Here is a 10,110-nt window from a genome sequence, read left to right as displayed (position 1 = left end):
AGGCCAGCCTGAACGAGTTACAGGACAGCTAGAACTACACAGAGAAACCCCATCTCGAATAAACCAAACCAACAACAAAAACCTGCTGCATCTTGTAGATTTCTTGTTATTCAATAAGTTCTGACAGTGAGGAAAGACAAGCCATCCATGTTTCTGGCATAGCACACTCATAGTAATTATTCAACTGCCAGGGACGAGGGGGCAGTAATAGTTGGAACACAGCTTGGAGGCAAGCTCATGCTTGGTAGATGGAGGCCTGCTTTCACCTGCCAGCAAATCCCACCCCCAGTACTGGCCCTGACCCTCTCCATCGGGAAGCTGAAGTTTCTTCAGTGTGGTGCACTGGAGGCATAGAGTCCTCAGGTCAGAAGGCCTGGCTGGACTTTCAACCCCAACCTCAGTCTAAGGCACGTTAGCCTCCGTGTTCACATCTGCAAGCTGTCTGCTCTCTTTCCTCTTCTTCCTTCAGTCTTGCCAAGATCGCCCAGCCTGCAGCCTGGCCTTGAACTCCCAGGCACAATTCTCCCAAGTAGCTGGAACCCCCATGAGCTGTCTGTTCTTCCAGTCCAAACAGCTTAGCAATAAATAGGTCGTGCAATCCACTGGAAATGATGTGCCAACTTTAAGCCTGCCATGGGCTATGCACTGGAAGGGAACTACTTGTTAGACCAGAGGGCTATGCCATTCATGGCCCTCTGCAGCAGCTGTGTCTCTCCGCACCATGATACCTGATTCTGCACACAAGCTCCGAGCTACCAACCTACATGCGCTACTAGCCCCGTGTGACTTGTGATGGATACACATTAACCAAGTCCAGGACAGCCAGGACTACACAAGTGAAACCCTGTCTCAAAACAAAATCTTTTTTAAGAGAAGTAATTCTTCTAATAAATGTCTTGCCACACAAGACCATTTACCTCAGTGTTCTTCAACCTCAAATCTGAGATCTCTCAATACCCATTTAATCTAACAAGGTAGGCTTTTGCATGTAAGAGACTGGCCTCTTCATTGTTATACCCTCACCCCCCAGAATGCATGCATGCATGCCGTTCCTTAGTGAGAAAGGACAGACACCCAGCCACAAGGGGACTGTGGAACATCTGATTGTAGGTGGGCGTTACTGGTTCATGTCTTTAGTCCCAGCACTTGGAGACAGAGGCAGGCAAATCTCTGTGAGTTTGAGGCCAGACTGGTCTACAGAGTGAGTTCTGGGACAGCCAGGGCTACACAACTGAGAGACATTGTCTCAAAACAAAAAGAAAAGAGGTCAGGCGTTGGTGGCACATGCCTTTAGTCCTAGCACTTGGGAGGCAGAGGCAGGCAGAGGATTTCTATGAGTTTGAAGCCAGCCTGGTCTACAGAGTGAGTTCTAGGACAGGCGCCAAAGCTACAGAGAAGCCCTTGTCTCGATAAACAAACAGAAAGAAAGGAAAAGGAAGGATGGATAGATGGAAGGAAGGAAAAAAGGCAGGTAGGAAGAAAGGAAAAAAAAGTCTGATCAAGAGGTTGAGGCCCCAGTACTGGGAGTTAGGACAGAGGATAAGCAGTTCAAGACTATCCTTGCCACATAGTGAGGCCAGCCTCAGCTATGTGAGCCCTGTTTCAACCTCATCTCCTCCTATTGCCTCCAACTTTATCCCTGACCCTACTCCTTCCAAATGTGAGGCAATGTTTAATCCCCAGTATTGAAAAAAAAACAAAACAAAAGCAAAACAAAACAACAACAACAAAACACACAATGAGAGGGTGGGCGAGGTGCATTGTTTCGAGGAAAAAAACTTGGCTCAGCAATCCACTCATAAACAACTGTGCCCACCAAGTCAGGCCTTGAGGTGAGTACTGGAAAACATCCGGATGTTTGCTCCTGGCATTCAGAGTCTGGCTTATGAAGGGCTTGATTAATTAATTAATTAATTTGTTTATTTTCTGCTAGGGATCTAATCCAGGACCTCTCTACGATAGATTTCAGGCCATCTCTTTCTGCCTTTTCTTTTTGAGACAGGTTGTCACTGACATCTAGCCTGTCCTAGAACTCTGAAGTATAGTGCAGGCTGACCTCAAAACCATTGTGACCCCCGGTGTCAGCCTCTCAAGTGGGATTACTGGTGAGCATAACCGTGCCAGGCCAGCCCCAGCTCTTCCTCAAGGACTTTCACAACGCTGCTTTTCCTCTGTAGGTGCTGTTATTTGCTGGCAACCCTCCCCATAAAGCCTCCCACTCCCACCCCAAACACACACACACACACACACACACACACACACACTCACACACACTCACACACACACTCACACACACTCACACACAGACACACTCACACACACACTCACACACACACTCACACAGACACACACAGACACACTCACACACACTCACACACTCACACACACACTCACACAGACACACACAGACACACTCACACACTCACACACACTCACACACTCACACACACTCACACACACATACACACTCACACACACACTCACACTCACACACTCACACACTCACACACAGACACACACAGACACACACAGACACACTCACACACACTCACTCACACACACTCACACACACACACTCACACACACACACACGATGTCTTCTAGCTCAGAGCACCTCTCATTTACTCTCACACACACTTCTGGATGTTCAAACCTCCAAGGAAACACTTCCTCACTCCTTGTGGCTCTCTTACCGGGCGTTGCCGGCTTTGCCAAAGTGCTTGCCCGGGCGCTTCCCCGAGTTGCTCAGAAACTTTCCAGACTAGGATCGCTACCCATCCAAGTGGTGTCGCTTATCTGAGACCCTGGGGTCTACTTCTACGGGGCTGTGGGATGCACCTTCCCCAGGGGAGAACACCTGAATGCTTTGCCAGGTGGATCTCAAATCTAGGATGAGCCCAAAATTAGTGGCAGAGAATATTCTGGCTGTCTCACAAAGAGACATATGAACAAAGCTAAAGTAACTCAGCAGGGCAGATTACTTTAACGAAAGGGGGTCTGACACCCCAAACTGGTCAGCAGACACATTGGGGTGAGAGTTCACTTAGCTTTTGTTCTAGTGCACCAAAATGTCCATGAGCTGTCCACATGTGCTTGTGTGTGTGTGTGTGAGTGAGTGTGTGGAAGGCAAAGGACAATGGAAGGCATTTTGCTCTATTACTCTTGATCATATTTTATTTAGTTAGTTTTGGCTTTTCGAGACAGAGTTTCTCTGCATATCCCTGGCTGTCCTGGAACTCACTCTGTAGACCAGGCTGGCCTCAAACTCAAGAAACCCATCTGCCTCTGCTTCCCGAGTGCTGGGATTAAAGGTGTGTGCCACTATGCCCAGCATCAAGGCAACTCTTATAAAGGAAAGCATTTGATTGGGGGCCTGCTTAGAGGGTGAGTCCATGACCATCATGGTGAGGGGCAGATAGGCATGGTGCTGGAGCAGTAGCTGAGAGCTTTATACCCTTCAGGCTGCAAGCAGACACAGACACACAGACACACACACACACACACACACACACACAGAGACAGACAGACACATACACAGAGACAGACAGACAGACAGACAGACAGACAGACACACACACACACACACACAGACTGGGCTTGGCACATGCTTTTGAAGCCCGAAAGCCCCTCCATTCCTGTGACACACCTCCTCCAACAAGGTCACACCCCTTAATCCTTCCCAAAACATTCCATCAATTAGGGACTAGGCATTGAAGCATATGAGCCTATGGGGGCCGTTCTCATCCAAACCATCGCAGGGTCCAAGGACAACTTCCTGGACTCAAGTCTTTCCTTCACTGTGTGGCTCAGCGCTGTGGGTAAAGATGCTAGCAGCCAAGTCTCCCAGACAAGGTCCCTACCTGGACCAGTTGGCTCATCAGTCGGCTAGACTGGCTGACCATGGAGCTGTGGGGGCCTCCAGTCTCTACTTCCCAGTGCTGGGACTATATATAGGCATATACCTCCAAGCCTGGCTTCTTCATGGATGCTGGGGATCCAAATTAGGTCCCTATGCTTGTCCAGTCAGCACTTTACTATTGAGCCAACTCCAGCCCCTGAATTGATTTTTTTATAAAAGATTTATTTAGTTACATATTTTGTATTTGTGTGTATGTGAGTGTATGTCCCTGAAATCCCTGTACTTGGAGGTAGAGGTAGAAGGATCAGGAGTTTGATGTCGGCCTGGGCAACAGGAGGCTGTTTCAAATTACTGGTTTATTAAATTGTTATGTTCTTTGTTTGTTGTTTGTTGTATGTAGCTGGCTGCTCTGGAACTCACTCTATAGATCAGGCTGGACTCGAACTCACAGACATCTGCCTGCCTTTGCCTTATATTTTTCAAGTTGTATTTTCATTTATTTATTTGTGTGTATTGGGGGTGCATGTGTCATGGCACGAATATAGAGATTAGAAGACAACGCTCAGGAGTTAGTCTCTTATTCCACCATGTGGGGTTCAGGGATCGAACTCGGGTCCTCAGATCTGACAGCAAGAGCCTATAACCATCGGAGGCGGCTTAATGACCCTCAAATCATCACCATCGTTTTTATTGTCTGTGTGTACATATTCTGTGTATGTGCATGTTACCTCGGTGAAGGTGCATGTTACCTGTGGAGGCCAGGAAAACGGCATCAGATTCCATGAAGCTAGAGTTACACACGGATGTGAGTGGCCAGACATGGAACATGTATAATACGTCAGCAATAAGTTTTATACTGATTATGTTTCATCTTACATAACTATAATTTCATATATTGGTTAGATCAAATTGAAACGACAGTATTTAATATATGCTGGGGAGAAATCCCCCGTGAGGGGCCTGAGGGAATAATACAGAGGTAGGGTATGTGCTGAGTCTGTAGATAGTCTTGGGGTCAGAGCTGTGCTACCCCAACTCCCAAAGAAGCACAGCTCACCTCCCCAGCTTTTCTTTCCTCTTTTCACTGGGACTACTGCAAATGTTTTCATTTCATTCTTTTTGGAAGATTTGACTGACTTGAAATTTTTATTTATTTCTCTTGGGTTCCCTGACTCTGGTATTGGGCATGGTGACCTAGGCTGTAGGTCCCCCAGTCTCCTGTAACTGAACACTAAGTGGGGAACGGGTGTGGAGATCCTGACACCTTGCCCCCAAAGGGAGCAGGCTTCAGTGCACGCCCCTCAGTTTTCCATCTCTCAGAAGTGGCTTGGCTGTCTGCAAATGGATCCCCTTAACATGCTGAAGACAGTGGTAGAGCTCTGTGGCTTAGCCTTCAGCCCAGGGCAGTTCTTTCTGTGTGGCAAAGGATAAGTTGTAACCAGAGTGCAGAAATAACACGATTTGTTGCTTTGGGGGGAGGTGGTGGTGGTTGTGACACTGTGTCAAGACCAGTGCTGCCAACCTTCAGTCTCTTCCATGCCACTGTTCATCTCCCCTGCTTGCTGAGATTCTGCAGGAGAATCTGTCCTAAGATAGAGAAGGGAGCCTCAGAAAGGAAGAAGCCAAGACATGAAAGTTAGAGAAACCCAAAGTCAAAGCACTCTGGGTGGCAGCATCACACTTTGGGATATCACTTTCCAAGCACAATGCTTAGGAGGTAAAGGAGAACGGGCTGGGGACATCTAGTTCTCCAACCTCACAATGACGATAAAAATCAACCCACATTCAGAACTTGGAGGCAGGTTCAAGAATTTAGGATACAGGTTGATTTAAAATTCATCTTTGGCTCTGTAGCACACACCTGTTACCTCAGCCCTTGAAAGATAGATGTAGGGGGGCCAGGAGTTCAAGGACAGCCTCTGCTACAAAAAGAGTTTGAGGTCAGCCTGGGCTACTTGAGATTCTGCCTCAAAACAAACAAACAAACAAACAAATAAATTCATAAATAAATTCAAGGCCAACCTGATCCATCTATGTAGTGAGCTCTGTTTCAAATTAGAGCATAAAGGGTCGGGGATGTTAGCCCAGTTGCTCTTGCCCAGCATTCACAACATCCTGAGTCTCTATTTCTGCCACCACCAAAACAAGCCCAACAAACCGAAATCCTACACCCTATAAATCATTGGTGCACTCCCAAATCCCCAAAATGTAGCACAATATACAAAGAAAAGGTGGTCACATGCAGTGAAATTTATGTTAATTTTCTTTTGGCTGCAAAAACAAAGATGTTGTGAGTTTAGGAGCTTTTGGGAAGACTCCTAGAATTGAACAAAGTCATTAATCTAGGAAAAAAACAGGAGCGGGCAGCACAGCCTCAGGCCCCCAGCAGTGGGAGTTCCTGGACACAGTCTCTGGGGCAACGCTCTGGCTACTGCTACCCAAGTTCCCCGGCTCTCTATTGATTTATTGAATGCCCCTGATTTATAGGCAGGAGAGAGTGGCTCAGCCACTCCGGGCCAGCTGCCAGCCCTTATCAGTCAGCCCTAGCCAGGATGGAGGATCCCAGGTGCCACCCACGTGTATGGATCCTGTTTCCAGCTCCCACTCTGGGGCAGGGAATTTACACGCTTCAGTTTGTTCCCTGAAGGCCGAGAGAGGAGCAGGGTACTAGGAGCAATTGTTTTACCTGGTGGGGCAGCACACACAGATAATCCCAGCACCAGGAGTTTGAGGCCAGCCTGGGCTACACAGTGAAACTGTTTCAAACCATCTCCCACACACCTTTCTACACTGGAGTCTTTGCAAGGAAGTCACGGTGAGCCTGCTTCAATTTAAAGACTAGGTAGTTATTACCCACCCTATTGAGGTCAGAGTACCTATACGTAAATTGTTATCTTTTGAGATAAGGCCTCTCTATGCAGGCTGGGCTGGCTTCAAACTTGTCAAGTAGCCCAGCTTCCAGAGTATAGACATAAACAACAATGCCCAACGACACAAATCATTGTAATTATTCTACAGCAGAGTCTTGTCTTTTCTCTAGACTTATTTAATCATTTCTTTATATAAGTATAGATTCACGGATGATTTTTCTTATACTTCAGTTCAATGCAGTTCTGCGTTGTTATTCAAACGGTCTAGCTTTGGCCATTAGAGGTTTCTCAGTTGACTCATCTATGGCATAGTCATATTTCCAATCAAATTACTTATTTTTTAAGCACTTTTTTTTTTGAAGCAGGCGTTCATGTAGCCCAGGCTGGCCTTGGATTTGCTGTTATGATATGAGGCGATATTCGGCAGATCCCAGGGAGGGAGGAACACGCCAGGCAGACAGAGGCTACTTGGGAAGGTTTATTGGGAAAGGGAAGGGAGTAAGGGAAAGGGAAGAGAGAGGGGGAAGACAGAAAGACAGACAGAGAGAGAGGCCTGCCTGCTCGGAGAAAGAGACCCCGAGTCGGCGGGAGTTTATCTCTTAAAGGGACCTTTGCACCTGTATAGAGCCAGGGCACTGCTTGCCATGAGCAGAGGGGTGACACAGTGTGCCAGATTCCCAAGGGTGGGGCCAAGGTGTGCCTGGATGATAACAGGCATTTGCCATGTAGCCAAGGATCGAAGCAACAAGACCCTCTCCCAGGCCCCTGCTTTAGCAGTCATGATAGGCTGCAGATGAGCAGCATGTGCTTGCCTGACCTTGCCCCCCCCCCCAGTCACTAGGAGGTGGGATACCCCATGGCAAGGAACCAATCAGAAGTTAGCAGGCGGGCTCTGGATGTGCTTTGTGGGGGAAAGTGGTGGAATGTGATGTGTAGAGCATAGCAACCACCCTGGGAGGGCCTATAGGTCATAACAACCAATTAACCAATCAACACAGGACAGGTCGCCCAAGCCCAGAAGCGCACCAATCCTGAGACTGCTGCGTACCCCTGGACACGCCCCTTACCCTACACAATAAATTCCCCTCCTGGTAGACCCCTTGGGGTCCTTCTCACACTATTCGCTGTGGTGAACTGACAATGGGCCTGAGTTAAAGACAGTTAGCTCGCTAATAATAAAAGACTCTTTGTTTTTTGCATCGGAATGGGTCTCTTGGTGATTTGGGGGTTCAGAATTTGGCACAACAGGATGACTTTAAACTCTGATCTTCCTGCCCTCTACCTACCCCGTGCTAGGATTACACTTACAGCTATTATCCAGAGCTGTGGCTTGAGACCAGGGCTCGGAGAGTGCGCCAGGCAAGAACTCTTCCAACTGAGCTACAGCCTTTAAGCGCTTCTTTGGCTTCTGGCATTGTAAACCTCTTTAGCTTCATCCTGCGTATTTCCCACTCCAGGCCCAGAGTTAGCTATTTCCTTAAGGCGCCCTGGTCCTTTTTGCCGGAGAATAGTATTAAATTCAGGATCTAAAGTAATTGCAGAAAAGGGATCAGAAAGATTTCAAAAGCCAGAGGACCCAACAGTCAGCTGTGAGATTGTGTCTCCTAGAAACCATGGGTGGCGGTGGTGCTCACCCTTAATTCCAGCACTTGCACTCCGGAGGCAGAGGCAGGCAGATTGCTGTGAGTTTGAGGCCAGCCTGGCCTACACAGAGAAACCCTGTCTCAAAAAACAAAATGTTAAAAAAAGAGAAAAAAAAAGGAAAAGAAATGATGGGGACACTTCACCCGTGATACCACAACAATATGGCTTCCTAAACAAGACCTGAACAAGAATAACACGCTAAGTGGAAGGCAAAAATACCTGAGGCCCCACCCCTAGACAAAGAAATATAGTCAACCTAGGAATGCTCAGGGTGGGATAAAAGCAATGAATTTGAGAGGAAGCAAGGTTGGCAGTCGGGGAGGAATTGTAGGGAGGAACGTGGGAAGTGATGTAATCATATTTTAATTAAAAAAGAAAAAGATCCAAAACAACTAAAATGGAGATGTGGCCTAGTGGGGCATGTTTATAATCCTAAAACTTGGGAGGCTGAGGCAGGAGGACCACTGCCAGTTCAATGCCAGTCTGGGCAACATAGTGAGTCTTGGGACCTCTCAGCTTCATGAGCTTGCTGTATGCCAGAAACAGATGGATGTGTTTGTGTCTTTCCATGTCAGAATTGACTGCATAGTAATGAATTCACAAGCGATGTCAGTTTCATTGGCTGCAACTTATCACGCAGTGCCAAGCCAAGTTGCTGGACAGCCTACTGTTGGGGATTCTAAGGTTTTTTCTTTTTTCTCCCCAATCTGGTCTGTGTGTGTGTGTCAAATGTGTGAGTGATTACTGCACATTCGTGTGCAGTGCTTATGCAGAAGCCAGAGTAGGACGCCATGACATGTGTCTTACGCTGCTTTTGGCTTTATTGCCTTGAAACAGGGTCTCTCAATAACCCAGAGCCTCGCTCTTTTGGCTTCCTGCTTGGCCAGTGAGCTCCCAGGATCTATCCTCAAGGCTGAGGTTACTGCCATCTACCAGGCCTCAAAGGCTCCTTTGTAAATGGGGTACTCAAGAGATGCTGACTGGGTATGGTGTCAGGCCTGTCTGTAATCCCAGCACTTGGGAAGTGGAAGCCAGAAGACCAAAAATTCACCTGCATAATGAGCTCCAGGCTTATATGGGATCCGAGGAACCTGTCTCAAAGAAAACAGGGACAGCAATATGACTTAGAAGGTCAAGGCACTTGTTGCCAAACCTGGTGACCCGGGTTCAATCCCCAGACCCACATGAAAGAAGGAGAGAGAACCAGCTCCTGAAAGTTGTTCTCTTGTGTCTGTACACTTACATGGCTATGAATGCACACGTATAACACATGACTGCAAGCACCCAAAGAAATGATGGGCTGGGGATGTCGTTTGGTTTGTAGAGCATTTGTCTAACATGCACATAACCCTGGGTTCAATTCCCCAGTACCATATAAAGCCAGCCTGGCTAGACATGCCTGTAAATGCCTATAATTCTAGGGGGTGGGGTAGAAGCAGGGGGAGCAGTAGTAGTTTTAGGGTCATTTTCAACTACTTAACAAAATAAGGCCAGCTTGGGCTACAGGAGACCTTGTCTCAAACAAATTACAACAACAAAAATCACTCGATACGGAGTAACTTGCACCACGGCACAGCCTAGTCTATATACTTGGGTTACAGAGTGAGATGTTCTCAAATGTAATGCAAATAAAATAGAAATACTCAAGCAGGTTTTGGGGGAACCAGTGGATACCAGGAAATGGTGCACCTGGATTTATGGTCTCTAGACTGTACTCCTGCAGCCAGTTCCCTCCCC

This window comes from Mesocricetus auratus, unplaced genomic scaffold (genome assembly GCF_017639785.1).
Source record: "Mesocricetus auratus isolate SY011 unplaced genomic scaffold, BCM_Maur_2.0 Super-Scaffold_100676, whole genome shotgun sequence".
NCBI classification, from domain to species: Eukaryota; Metazoa; Chordata; class Mammalia; order Rodentia; family Cricetidae; genus Mesocricetus; species Mesocricetus auratus.
Note: the sequence above shows the minus strand (reverse complement) of the source record.